General features: G+C 38.0%; 1 protein-coding gene across 5 annotated transcripts in view; it reads right to left on the minus strand.

Annotated features, from left to right (window-relative positions):
- Positions 1 to 15,753, minus strand: part of Pgant9 (polypeptide N-acetylgalactosaminyltransferase 9) — a 194,613-nt gene that overhangs the window by 115,149 nt on the left and 63,711 nt on the right. The window lies entirely within an intron of this gene.

The raw sequence follows: 15,753 nt of genomic DNA on the forward strand, positions 1-15,753 counted from the left end.
AATGATGCCGTGTGTACACACACGGCATTATTACATAGATTACATACATTATAACAGCAAAATAATGTTGAAAAATTCAAATTATATAACTAAGGAGCTCGGTATCGTCCATTTTTTCGCATCGATGAATATTAATATGAGTTTGAAACTGTTACACCAGCGCGCAGTCGTAAAACGGCCGGTGAATTTGTAAACATTAGAATATGTTGATATGAAAGTTTACAACCCGTTCGATAAGTTACTAAACGTATAAACGCGCGGATTACGGATTACGCTACTCTCGGATATTTTCAACCGTTTTAGACGTAATCGCCGGTTCACACTGTACCAGTAACTATCTATAGCGAAATATACAGCACTGTGTTGTTTTAATTCTAGGACTTGTATTAAGCTGTGATAGCCTAGTGGTCAGGACGTCCTCCTTCTGGTCAGAGGTCGGGGGTTCGATCCCGGGCACGCACCTCTGACTTTTCGGAGTTATGTGCGTTTTAAGAAATAAATATCACTCGCTTTAATGGTGAAGGAAAACATTGTGAGGAGTTCTCCATAATGTTCTCAAAGGTGTATGAAGTCTACCAATCCGCACATAGCCAGCGTGGTAGACTATGGCCAAAACCCTTCTGAGAGGAGACCCGTGCTCTGTAATGAGCCGGCGATAGGTTGATCATGATGATGATGACTTGTAGTTTGTATCTATATAGCTGTAAATCCCATCCAATAAATTGAGTCGACTTTTCGATCGAGTGCACCCAATCCAACGTGACTGGAATCATCTACACCTACAGTCTAGAATCTAGATGCTCGATTCAATAATATTCCAGTGCACGGTCAGTGGGTATGTTAACTATTAGTGTCAACTCTTAGATAGGTTTAGATAATATAGTATACAGGCGACCGCAACGTGTGACAGCGCAGCGATACGTGACATTTGTTAGGGAATATATTTCACATTAAATTGCATACTGCTTTGTACAGAAATGTTTGGAGACCATTTGAGGCCAGCAATCACGATACGCGACACGACCTTTTTACATCAGTCGCTCGCGTGACACTCCAGTGTCGCGCGTCATTGTCTTATGTATCTCAAAATCTAATAACTCAGATGTTTTTTGGACATAATAATATTCAAACGTAGGTAGACTGACTACACATTTCAAGGCAAAGAAAGAATTTACTAGACCCATCGACTGAAATAATGTGAATCGGAATTAACGGTATCCATCTAAACCTAAGCGAAGCACTCGAAAATCCGACATTATCGATATTCTCAATATCGGTAGCAGATTTGCTTCGTAACAAGGCGGGTCGCTGACAAAACAAATTTACATAAATCCCGACGAATCCGTAAAAATGACGCGCGGCAAGCGAGCCGATAAGCCTTGGATATCATTAGCCGGCTACGACCATTGAGTTTTAGATCATAGAGATGCAGAAGTGTATGTACCTACACTATAATATTCTAATTAAAAAAAAAAAAAAATGTCTCCACTTACAACTCGACGTTTCTGGTACGAACCGCCAAGGTGTGGAATGCCCTTCCAGCGTCCGTGTTTCCTGCCAAATATAACTTCAAGGCAAGAGTGAATAGACATCTTCTAGGCAAGCGCCCTCCAACCTAGACCTCATGATTGCTCTGTTTCTTAGGCATGATTTTCGTCAAGCGTGCCTGTCTCTCAATTCAAAAAAACAAACACAATATAATGGAACTCAAACTAATTTGAGGGATGATTTTTCAATCGCTAATTAAACTTTTAAAAAAATTACAGATTTCCAATACAAGAATCAGTTCAAGCAGAAGTTGTTCTTTCTCAGTCACAAATTACAATGGTGATTGAGCGAGTTTGTGTGTGTGAGTTTTTTTGAATGCTATGACAAAAATACTCATTATAATATGCAAATGCAACTATTTTCGTTTTAACTTCATAGTATAGGTACTATGAAGTTAAAACGAAAATAGTCCTATACTACGCGACGTCGGGGTATGAGGCGGGGGGACGCCCTGCACACCCGTAAGCTACCCGTGCTATCCCGCACCGGGTTAGCACTTTGCAGTTAAGCAGGTGTGCCAGTTAATTGAATGCTTAAAACAAGACTGGTCCTTATGTTCACCAGTCCAGTTGAGGCCATTTTACGGGACATCCTATTCTCTAGTAGATATATTATGGCATCTCTCTGCCAGGGGCGTATTGTAGCGATCACTCACTTGTGAGGCCTCGCCGGCCCGGCTCCGATAAAAATCCAAAATATCAATCTTCTTTTCCCCGTTCCTTTCCGGACTATTCGCAACGATTCTGAATTGAAAAGCCAGATAGATAAGTATTTGGGGGACCAAATCGGCAAACGATATTGCACTGATGGTTAACAAAAAATCGCTCATATAGGCACGCAACAAATACCAGCCATAGCATCTAGAAAAGAAGAATAAGGTATCTAGCACTAGCTTATAATGGACTAAGAGCCAGCGCGTGCCAGACCCTCGTTATTTTATAAAAGCTGAAAGTTTCTCTGCGTATTGTATCCAACGCAACACAGAGAGGAACAGGACTTTTAAACTTTAAGGGCGTCTGGCAGGGGGTTTCCACGACACTGAGTGTCTGGCAATGTTTGACGTGATTTCACCATTTAAAAGAAAATATAAAAAATTAGACTTCATACTTTGTCGTAAGATTTTTTACACCTTTGTAACCTGTTATCTCCCAAAGCCACCATGATCCAAACTTCATAGTCGCTGATCGTTCCTCCCTGTGTTGGGGACAATACACAGATTAACTTTCAGCTTTTATAAAATAAGAAAGGTCTGGCATGCGCTGGCTCTCTGTCTAGGTAGCCATGAAATGCTTCCGTTTAGACTCCCAAGCCTAATTTGAGCATCTCGATGGAAGCTAACGCTGCTAAAAATCAAATAGATAGAAGTTATAATAGGCAATAGTTATGGAGTAACCAGTCTAGTGTAAAGGCTTGGTTAGACATGGCGCGACAGCTACGTATCTATTATTCCCTCTTAGAAGTTGTTATAAAGGTACTAAGGACAAAATTACAATAAAAAGCGCATAAGCTTTGCTGCTTACGTCGCATGCCATTTTCATTGTTTTCCTTTAGAGCCCTCGCCCACGGCGACTTTTTGTAGCGATACAGTAGCGATGCTGTCGCGCTTCCGTATCGATACAGTCGCGAAGCGGTCGCTAGCTGTGTGCCCTCGCCCACGGTCTTAGATTCAGTCGCGATGCAAACGCGATACTGTCGCGCTTCCGTCTCGATGCAAACGAGAAAAAAATGTTGCACTGATGCTTGGTTCTCTATTCATGCGCCACCCTCCCTCCGTTCTTTCCCCGATGTCGTCCGACACGGTCGCGCGTTTGCATCGATACAGTCGCGATGCAGTAGCGCGTTGCTAATCCGACTAACACGCGTTAGTAGTGATGCTGGCGTGTGTTTAGTAAACGCGCGACAGCATCGCTACAAAAAGTCGCCATGGGCGAGGGCTCTTAGTGACATGTTTCATTAGGAGCAACGCTCACGGGTAGAGTGGCGCCATGGGAGCAACTTTTATATATACTCGTATTTATATTATAGTATTCCGTACCCGAAGGGTGCCAATGAGGCCCTATTACTAAGTCTTCGCTGTCCGTCCGTTCGTCCATCCGCCTGTCGGTCGACAATCTGTCGCCACACTTCTTGTCAATCGCTGACGTCGCGTTTTATATTTGCCCAAGTCTTGAAGCTAAAAGTTGGTTCCTAGCTATTAATTCAATTTCAATCCCTGCTGGCGTACGGTAGTTTCATAATATTACCGGAAGAACTTCTAAAACTGCAGGACTTTCGTAGTATTCTTTTATTGCGCGAGACAATCAAAATGATTTCTCCTCAGTGGATTTCGCAGCAATTTTTGCTCGTAACTACTGCAAAACTGAAAATCACTTTTCTTGCATTTACTGCAGATCCTTGTGTCATTTCATCGATTTTTCTTTAACACGACTTTTTTCTTAGCGGATGTCACGTCATAATAGCTATTGGCATGGCAAATAGCCCGATCCGTCCTGTAGTTTGAACTGTGCGTTGATAGATCAGTCAGTCGGCTTTTCATTTTATATATTTAGATTACTATATTTTGTGAATTGATAATCAATACATCAAAGACATTAGAACTGCATTTATCCACAAAAGGAACCAAAGTCCATTCACCGCTTTTAGATGAAATGGCGAAACGTTGCCACAGTCACTTATCCAAATGTGCTCCTTAGATCTTTCAAAGTGTTCTTTGATAAAGAGAATGGGAGATGGTACCAATATTATAATTTCAAATTCGAACCAATGATTTCTGAATATATTCCTTCATAATGTATTTGATCTTTACTTCGAATAAGTAGGTTCTATCTATTTTCTTTTAGTGAAACTCGGAATCAATGTTTTCTATTTTGAATGTAGGTTTTCTGTCGAAAGTTTGTGCTTTCACTGTGTTTAATTTGTTAACTCTGGTTTTAACGCTTATGAATTTTTTAATTTGTGACTACGGTGCTGTTTGTTTTCATTCAGAAATAAAGTTACTTTTGCTATTAGATTCGTATTGTTTGTTCGTATTATTCGTTTTTGGTCTGTTTATTCTACTCTCGATTTTATTTGGGTTCATGATTTCGACTATCTCTATCTGTTAGTATCTACTAGTAGAGTTATCACCGAGATTCAGTTATTATGAACACGAGAGTGGGAATCTATGTGCTTATGAATTATGATGTCATCTCAGTTTTTTTATTATTCAAATACAAGTTAGCACAAGACTTCAATCTCACCTGTTGGTAAGTGGCTATTGTCTGCCGAAATATTATTGCAAGAAAACCCTTACTATAACGCGATTAAAAAATATAAAGGGACATGACGCTCAGTCATTGACTTATTTCAAATCACTGCGCTCAGTAATAAAGAAATGCTAAGCAGACAGAAAGAAATAGAGCTATTTTTGTTATATTGAGGCATGATTTTTCGTTTTTGTGTTAGTTTTAACGGGCAGATTTATTATGATAAGCTTCTTCGTGTGAAAATTATAAGACACATAATATGTCTATAGATTAACCACCTTACGGTATTCAAAAGTGAGAGGTCGTCCGACTCATCGCGGCTAAAGGTTACCCGGTATTAAAGAACTTGCACAATGACTGAGATTTCTATATACTAATGGCGTTTTCAAAATCAATTTATGTTACCAACAAGTTATGTGTTCACAAAATGATTATTTTTAATGTGGATGACGATTTAAGGTGTGAATAAGGTGAATCTATGTTAATTGATTTTTTTATCTATTTGTAAAGTAACAAATAGATAAAAATTCTAGCAATAATGTAACGCATAATAGTTTAAGAGTAGTTTATTTCGTGATTTTTTTTAAATTAAGGACCTGCAAGAGGCTCAAAAGCTGAAAGAGGCACATGCAATGCATTTTTCAATATTTACTATATAATATAATATAATATATAATATATTTATTTTGAAAATACGTGTGATGCTTGTGTGATGTGTCACCGAGATTCGACAACATAGGGCTCTTATTAAAATAAAATTTGCAACACCTGAGGAACCGTCAATGCGTTGCCCGCTTTTCAAAAATCGGCATAATGAAATAATGCGGATTCTGACAATTCTTACACTACCGTCTACCAGAAGTCATTCGCCATAATAATTTAATTGCGAAAGTGTGACTGGTTATCACGGAATACCTACTTTTTATCACGGAAAATCAAAGAGTTCCCTACATATTATACAACACAAAAAATGTTTCTACTTACCTGTGTCTGTTATAGACTTTGAAACCATCCAAACTTTGTACCCCAAACCGGTTTCATTAGAAAGAAAACAATGCTAAGATGGTTTTGGACATCAAAAAAATGCATAAAAGGCAATTTTTTTAGCGTAGTAGTACACGCCGGGTATCCGCTAATATATAATATAATAGGTATATACTTAAGACCCCCACAATATAAAAGTCCCTATCATCTTAATTCTGTAAATCCAACATTTGAGGCCGGCCATTATGTTGTATGGCACATATTTTTTTGCTGAGCCCATTGTTGTTCGGAATCGTATACACAATAAGCCTAAAGCTCTAAATGGTGAAGCTTTATAAGCACTCACAGAGCGGTATTATGAAGTTGAGATTTTATCAAAATGTTTCATCAAAAAACTTTTAAATAAATGTGTCTGTTATAAAATCTAAATATATAAAAGAAAAAGGTGACTGACTGACTGATCTATCAACGCAATTTTATACTATGTAGAGATAGCCTTTTGACATTGAAGATATCGAATAAATAGCGAAAAAATTGGCAAGCTGTTCACTGCATGAGGAATCGAAATCGATTTATCCTAGGTCCTGTAACTTTTTGGAGTTATGTTGCTGTAAAGGTGAAAGGAAAACATCGTGAGGAAACGTGCATGCCTGAAAGTTTTTCATGCATTTTCAAAGGTGTGTGAAGGCTGCCAATCTGCACTTAGCTGGACAAGTGGTGGCCAAAGCCTTCGATTTAAATATTTTTTTCAGCGTACGTAATTATTTTTGTCCTAGTCTAAATATATAAAGGTGACTGACTGACTGACTAACTGACTGACTGACTGACTGACTGATCTATCAACGCACAGCTCAAACTACTGGACCGATCAGGCTGAAATTTGGCATGCAGATAGCTACTATGGCGTAGGCATCCGCTAAGAAAGGATTTTTGAAAATTCAACCCCTAATTGGGTGAAATAGGGGTCTGAAATTTGTGTAGTCCACGCGGACGAAGTCGCGAGCATAAGCTAGTAATAAAGAATATTATAAGTGTGATCTGATTTTCTGTTTGTTACTTTTTCAGGGATAGTTACGACAGATAGTTCTATACTCTAGTAAGTTTAAAAATAATGATATTGTGAAATACAAAGAATAACCGACTGAATTTGTTGTGGGCTTCTTTTTCTCAGACCAGGGCGTGTTCGGAACCATTCTTTGATTTTGACTTTAGACGCAATTCCTGAAACGTTCTTGTAGAAATATTTGGTACAGACTTACAGATAGATAGGTAGGTATATATATAGGCTTACATCTTGCAGCAACATGGGATTTTTTTATTGTAGTAGAACAAAAAGCAATTATTAGGTCTAAGTTGAAAAGCGCTTGCGTAGAAGATGCATATTGACTGTTTGTATATACTTTAGGATTCTTTTATCTCGGAAAATCAAAGATTACCTACAGCACTAAAAAAAAACAGTTTCGAACGTCAGCATCTAGTAAGTTATGTTGAAAAGAAATGAAAAGTAACGAACTATGATAATATAACTGCTTCGAACAGTGCGTGTTACCAGTGATGATCCGAGACATGGTCGCCAACTATGGGTCTCATAAAAAAGCTGCTCAGAGTCACTCAGCGGGCGATCGATGGAGAGAGCGATGCTTGGAGTTTCTCTACGTGATCAAATCAGAAATGAAGAGATCTGTAGGAGAACTAGAGTGACCTACATAGCTCAACGGCTTGCGAAGCTGAAGTGGCAATGGGCAGGGCACATAGTTCGTAAAACCCATAAACATTGGGATCCCAAGGTGCTGGAATGGCGAATTCGTAAGACGCAGTGTTGGAAGACCGCTGGATTCAGGCGGCGCAAGACCGTGCGTGTGGGAAGTCCCTACAAGAGACCTATGTCCAGCAGTGGACGTCAATCGGTTGATGATAATGATGATGATAATAAGTAGATTAGAGAAATACCTAGGTAACTAAATTTAAACTGCGCGCTCCATTCGAAAATATTTTTAACTGAAAAATATTAACGCAATACCGATTACGTGGTGTTGTTCATATTTTAGAGTTGCAATGTAATGTGTTACTTTTCTGGCCTTTTGCGAGTACAATAATAATAGAATTTTATGGCACAAGTTAGCACAGCTGGTAATTATAATATGTAGTCGAAGCGAAAATTGCAAGCTGAGCACAGAGCGTAGGGGGTTTTTATTGTCTTATAAATGCCAGTTTATTTAAGTGCAAAACTTAGGAAATACCAAGTAGAATCAGACTTTACATGGCTTCGACTTTGATTTGAACCGTGTCACCAGAACTAACTATACCATTGCACATGAATCATCATCATCACCACAAAATGTTTAGGTCATCCATAGGCCATTATACCTACTGGGAAAATGCATATAGAATGAAATGAAATAGAAAGAATGCATATAGAATGCAAAACCTAGTATATTACTTCAGCTACTAGTACATGGCTAATGCCCGTGACTTCGTCCGCGTGGAATTAGGTTTATAAAAATCCCGTGGGAACTCTTTGATTTTCCGGGATGAAAAGTAGCCTATGTCACTCTCTAGGTCTTTATCTATACCCATACAAAAAAATCACGTCAATCCGTTGCACCGTTGGGACGTGATTGAAAGACAAACCAACAAACCAATAAACCAACAAACAAACACACTTTCGCATTTATAGTAAGGGTAGTGATACACTGACGTGTAATAATAGATTTTTCCAACCACGGATAATACCTACTAAAAAAGAAAATCTTTTTAAAGGTTCAACCTTAACCTAAACATAGTTAGCTCCGCAAGGCTATCTGAGATAACTTTAATAAGCTTCTAAAGTTCAGCGCATCGCAACAACAAGGTATACTTTACGAAGATTGCAAACAATTTCAAAGACATGACCTCTTGCTCTTTAGAATACGGACTTACGGTATATTCTAGGTGTAACCCACAAAGTACCGTAGCATTCTGCGGTTTTGTCTTCATTTACCTAATCCAATATGTTTTACTGCAACCATGTTGAGGTTTAAATGGCAGAAGAGGTCATTGGGGCCGATTCTCTTGTACACAATCTCTAAACTAAACTAAATTAACAGGTCTAAATTTAGTGCCATCCTTTTCCGCAAGCAACGTTATGAAAGGGATAGCAATAGATTTAGACGTGCCATTTTAGTTTAGTTTAGAGATTGTGTACAATGAAATTAGCCACATTGTTAGGTTATGTTCATCTATACAATTACGAACTTAAGTGAATAAGTAGATATAGTTGTTATAGGTAGATATAATTAAATAGTTAATGGCTGCCTATAGGTATATGAAAATCAAAATGAAATTAATTTATTTCATACTAGATGATGCCCGCGACTTCGTCTGCGTGGATATAGGTTTTTTTAAAATCCCGTGGGAACTCTTTAATTTTCCGGGATATAAAGTAGCCTCTGTCCTTCCTCGGGATGTAAGCTATCTCTGTACCAAACGTGAAAATCGGTTAAACGGATGGACCGTTAAAAGCTAGCAAACAGACAAGTCTCTGTCGTTGAGACCGACACATAAGTATGAGTGACAGAGACAACGCTCTAAAAAGCCGAAACGTCATTCTAAAGGCTGATGTACATTACATTCAGCCGCATACTGTAGTCATCATTTAACAATTTGTGGGTTGGTTCATTCTGGCATAACTAGATCCATTCATCACATAACATGCAGTAATGAGTAGAGCCGGTAGAGCCTCAATAGCTCTACCGGTAAAGGAGTGGACTGAAAACCGAAAGATCGACAATTCAAACCCCGCCCGTTGCACTATTGTCGTACCTACTCCTAGCACAAGCCTGACGCTTAGTTGGAGAGGAAAGGGGAATATTAGTCATTTAACATGGCTAATATACTTTTTTTTTTAAATAGTTGCTATAACAGACCTTCCATAATACTTCAAAAGGTTAAGTCTGTTCATTTTCGTTTAAGGCGCAAAACATCTCAATAATATCAACAAAACGATCTCAAATATTGACAGACGCTGTTCAATATTTATAATAACTTGTGAAATATCTATCGCAACATCGATCTACATGGTCGACACAAACTGGGTTCGGTACAGGTATGTGCATTTAAATAATTTATAAGATAGCTTTTCATTGCCGTTAAAGATGACACCTGATCAATTAACATAATAAACTGCATCATAAATAAATACAAGAACAAAATAACGATAAAACATTCAGAGTAAGAAGGTTACATAACAGTGGCGCCGATTCCGTTGTCTTTCTCTAAACTAAATTTAGAGTATTAGTCTTCATCTTTTTCTCTTAATATTTCAATGTGAGATTACTATACCAAGTGGGGTATCATATGATAGGGCTTTACTTTACATTCTAAAACATATTTTTATTTATTTTTAGGCATAATAGTTTTTGATTTATCGTGCAAAATGTCGATAAAATACGATTGTAATACGGAACCCTCAGTGCGCGAGTCTGACTCGCACTTGGCCAGTTTTTATATAATATTGTATTACACACTGTCCTAAATTAAGCATATAATATAGACACATCAAAATTAATTCATAGAATTACCCAATAAGGTCAAATTTTGACATTTGAAAGGTTCTTCATCGGTACAAATCATTTAACTCTTTTAACGGTTCATAATATGCATATTGCAAAGTTTTCATAATAACCACTTACCTACAAGGTAATTATCAAACTGGTATTGAGCTATAGAATTATAGCCAAAGATTATAGGTCATTATGGAAGACTACACGCCTAGGCCTTTTGCTTAGTTATATTATGCGTGCGCCTATAACGAATTTAAAAAAAAATGTACCTAGGTATTTAAGACGTAATTTTGCGACATTTATTAAGCTTTGATATTATATGGAACCACTAGCTTATGTTCGCGACTTCGTCCGCATGGACTACATAAATTTCAAACCCCTATTTTACCCCCATAGGGCTGAATTTTGAAATCCTTTCTTAGAGGATGCCTACGTCATAATAGCTATCTGCATGCCAAACAGCTCGATCCGTCTAGTGGTTTGAGCTGTGCGTTGATAGATCAGTAAGTCAGGCAATCAGTCAGTCAGCTTTTCCTTTTACATAATAATATATTGATGTAGATTGCTATGTATTACTAGTCACAAAGTCTACGATGTAGGATGGATAGGACAGGTCACCAGGAACGAATACCGAATACAAAGGCTGTACAAATTCAATTCAATTTATTTTATCTCCTAAAATATATATTACAATTTGAAAAGCCCTATGTTCATATGAGTACAAAAGAGTTGTTAGAGACTCGTAATAAGGTAACTGTTAAGAGTGTACACAACAAGTGGATGGCCCAATTCATGTCAAAAAAGGTTGGTTGGAATGTGTAGATTAAGACCCAAGGAGGAAGAAGTAGAATTACATCAACTTGAGAAGTCAGGTGACGGACCACAATAACGAAAATAATTATGGAGTAGGTAAGGATCCACAGAGCGTTACATCTCAAGTGATGATAATGATGATGATGATGATGATGATGATGATGATAATAAATCATGAAGTCAAGCAGATCAGCACACAGGCATTCTTTCACTATCTCTCTTACCTACACAATTATAGGAAAGTACGTAGGTATCTAATCATGAAAATATTGGAACTTAGTGAAGCATAAAAACCACATTTGACATAACAGCGGTTAGCATACTTCCAATATTATTTGCACTTTTGTTTTACATCACGATTTTAGGATTCCGTTACTTATCACACCACCAGTGGCGTGCACAGTGTTCGAAGCCAGGGTAGGCATTAGGTTTAGGTTTAAGCCCGTTTATTCTCATAAAGACCAAAGTCACTTACATGAGAACTTAATTCTAAGAATAAATTTTACAAATATTCGCCATTTAGGTACTCATTCAATGCATTTGTCGAAGTGATTCGCATTACTCATAATGTGAGCAGCTAATTAGTTAGGTAGGAACCTGTTTACATGCAGGTCATAATGAAAAATATGCTTTGAGCTATTACAACCGGGGTAAGCAGTGCATTTATGCCTCTATGACCTGCACGCCACACGCAAAATAACATAATATTTTCTCAAAAACAATAACAGCATCCATGATGAAATTCATTTGAAAAAAAAAAATGTAGGTATAGCTATCTGTTATAAGTACGATGTAACTTGCTGTTTGGTACAAAAAATTTGTTAATTTTTTGACATAAATTATATAGGGTAGGAAATAGGAATGTTTAGATTTGAACAGCCGCATAATTTCAAAAATAACAAGATTGAGTGGCCATAGGCACGAATAAACGTACAGTAGCCGGCAGAAATATTGCACATCGACCTTTAGAATGAGAATTCGACTTTGTAGAGCGTTGTCTCTGTCACTCATTCCTATGTGACTTTTTGTCGGTCTCAACTACAGAGGCAACGCTCTACCAAAACCGCTTTCTCTTTCTAAAGGTCGATGTACAATATTTTCTGCCGCGTACTATAAGAACAATATCTTATAGGTGACCTAACACCGCAAGAAACTACGAAGAAATCAGTCACGAATCGGAATGTTGTAATAACTTCAGTGAGGGTTCCTCTTATAGAAGTTACTAACTTATTCTCGCGACTTCGTCGTGTGGCCTACACAAATTTCAAACCCCTATTTTACCCCTATTTTCAAAAATCCTTTCTTAGCGGATGCCTACGTCATAATATCTAACTGCGTGCAAAATTTCAGCCCGATCCGTCCGTAGTTTGAGCTGTACGTTGATAGATCAGTCAGTCAGTCATTCAGTCACCTTTTCCTTTTATATATTTAGATTTCAACATTCGTTTTGACCAATTTATTCAATATCGAGGAGAGGAAAACAACGCAAACCAATTATTAGGATCCTTATACAAAGAATACATCACGTGCCTACCTCCGGTATGATGCATCGCACGACCTTTAAATTCCAACTCCTTGTACCTTAACATCCGGGTCACGATGCGTATATACGGTAGGATATAATGTTTGATACGATACTTTTAAATATATAAAAGGAAAAGATGACGGACTGACATAACATAGGTCTTCCCATGATGCGCGCCACCAAACACACATGATATGTATGAAAAACTTAAATCCAGTAAGTAGGTCTAAGCGCAGGGCAAATCGGTTTGCTTACGCGTTTCTCTAAGAAGGTTTTTTTTTTTTTTTTGTTTCTGCAATTTGTTTAGCTTTTAAGCAAACTGAGGAAAAACGGACTATAGAAACATTGGGCAATGTTTCCAATGAATTCATGCAAACTATATGTATCCTCAGCTGTGATAACCTAGTGGTTTGGACGTCCGCCTTCTAATCGGAGGTTGGGGGTTCCATCCCGGTGAAGAAAAAAAACCATCGTGAGGAAACTGCATGCCTGACAGTTCTCCATGATGTTCTCAAAGGTGTGTGAAGTCTAGCAACCGCACATGGCCAGCGTGGTAGACTATGGCCAAACCATTCTCACTCTGAGAGGAGACCATGCTCTGTAGTAAGCCGGCGGTGGGTTGATCATTATGATGATAAAGTATTAAAGATGGATTTAAGTCTTCCCCTAAAAATGTTAGGGCAAGCTTACAAAGTGCTTTGCAAAGGCTACCACGCGCCCGTGAGCAGGCACCTTTATTTGCGAATCTTCATCTCGCTTACGGTCAGATGCACCGTTACGCGCACGGTTATGCAACACCTTTCGGCAGGAGCAAAACATAGACTAGATCATAAGGGGGCGTCCACAAATTACGTGAGGTGTTTTTTTGAATTTTCTGTCCCACCCTCCTCCCCCTGGTGAGATGTCGTGAGATTTTATTCAACCCATTCTTCCATCCCCCAAACTCACGTGAGATTTTTCAAAATGTGGGTTTCTTACGTAACCGCGTTGGATTGTTATTGTAAAAAGAAAAAAATTGCTTCGTGCTTTTATTTACGACTAGCTGATCCCCGCGGCTTCGCCCGCGTAGATTTAGGTTTTTAAAGATCCCGTATAGCCTATGTCACTCAGGAATAATGTAGCTTTCTACTGGTGAAAGAATTTTTAAAATCGGTTCAGTAGTTCTAAAGATTACCCCCTACAAACAAACTTAACGACATTACCTCTTTATATAATACAACGGGCCGTGCAGCAGAAATCGTAATATTTAATTTCGCCATAACTTCAAACCAAACGTCCAATTTTAATCATTCAAAGACCAAATATTATCTCCATAAACTGTTCTTAGTGATGAAATCATTTATTTTGATAAGGATTAATAGCATGAGTAAAATAAACGCGTTTAAATGTAGTCCAAAAAAATTCAAGATTTTTAAATAAAAAATGGTTGCTGTGCCTCACTCTACATAGATGGGTATAGTGTGTCGCGGACTTTTTGTAGATATTTATAAGATCTACAATTAATTAGAACATTTTATGGTTCTATCTTTTATAGTTTAGGCAAGCGTACGCAAAATAAGTAACTTTTTCTGGTTGATTTTTTACACCTTGTGTCCGAAAAACCCAAATATCTTACGGAACCCTATTTTTTTCCAAAATAAAATATAGCCTATGTTACTCGTGGATAATGTAGCTTTCGAATGGTGAAAGAATTTTTTAAAATCGGTCCAGTAGTTTTTGAGCCTATTCAGTACAAACAAACAAACAAACAAACAAACAAACAAACAAACAAAGTTTTCCTCTTTATAATATTAGTGTAGATTAGTTAAGACTCAGTAATCAATATTGCTGTGAGTTATAAGTGTAATAAATAAATAAATACAATCTGGATTAAATGGACCAAATAGTATATTTTTTTTGTTTCAATCAGAAAAAAATTTGCGTGATATTTGCCCGAGACCCCCCCCCCCTCTCCAAAGTAAGATTAGATGAGATTTTGACTTGACCCCCCTCCCCCCCCTTAAACATCTCATGTAATTTATGGATGCACCCTAACCGCTTCATAGCATAATAACTATTTCAAAAACTCTGCAGGGACCCACCGTTTCTCACTTCTGGTGTGGGTAAGTTTAGCAGTGATGATAGCCTAGTGGCTAAGATATTCGCCTCCTATTCAGAAGGTTGAGTCACGCACCACGCACCAAGTTATGTGCTTTAAACAACTAATCTATTGCGTCACTATATCAAGCTGTGAAGGCCTAGTGGTTAGGACGTCCTCCTTCTAATCGGACGGTCGGGGGTTCGATCCCGGGCACGCACCTCTAACTTTTCGGACCTTATGTGTATTTTGATTAATTAACATCACTTGCTTTAAACGGTGAAGGAAAAACATCGTGAGGAAACCTGCACGCCTGAGAGTTCCCCATAATGTTCTCAAAGGTGTGTGAAGTCTACCAATCCGCACATAGCTAGCGCGGCAGACTATTGCCAAAACCTATGGTGATGTGTTGATCATGATGATCATGATGATAGCCATTATATCACTTGCTTAACACATCGTGAGATAACTTGCACGCCTGAGAGCTCTAAATAATGTTCTTAAACGTATGTGAAGCCTGCCAATCCGCACATTGGTCAGCGTGGACGGATTATGGACCCTTTTTATTCTGAGAGGAGATCCGTGCTCAGTCGTAGGCTGGCGATGAATAATGATAATATATTTGATTTAATCTTGATGCGAAAAAAAGAAATGAGGTAAGAAGATGCCGTTAACCATGTGTTAAGATCGAGTAAGCTGTAGAAACCAAAGGCTAATATAATAATGATGTGTTTTGTATATTCATCGGTTTCCTATTAGGGTCAAACTACTCTTTACATGTAGTAAATAACCTTAATAAGGTGTATTTGAGTTAGTTGTAGCATTCTGTGTCATCATAAAAGCTATACGACAAATCTAAATCTAAAAAGTTTATATGTATTGTAACACTGAGGGGATAAAATACGAGTTTGAAGATGTGTATGAATGTTTTACTACCTACCTAAGAAAGCTGCATAAAGTTCGGCCATAGTGGTATTCTGGGGAGAGAATTATCTGTGGGGGGAGGACTGAGTGAGTAGG

The sequence above is a fragment of the Maniola hyperantus genome, chromosome 15 (assembly GCF_902806685.2).
Source record: "Maniola hyperantus chromosome 15, iAphHyp1.2, whole genome shotgun sequence".
In the NCBI taxonomy this organism is placed as follows: domain Eukaryota; kingdom Metazoa; phylum Arthropoda; class Insecta; order Lepidoptera; family Nymphalidae; genus Maniola; species Maniola hyperantus.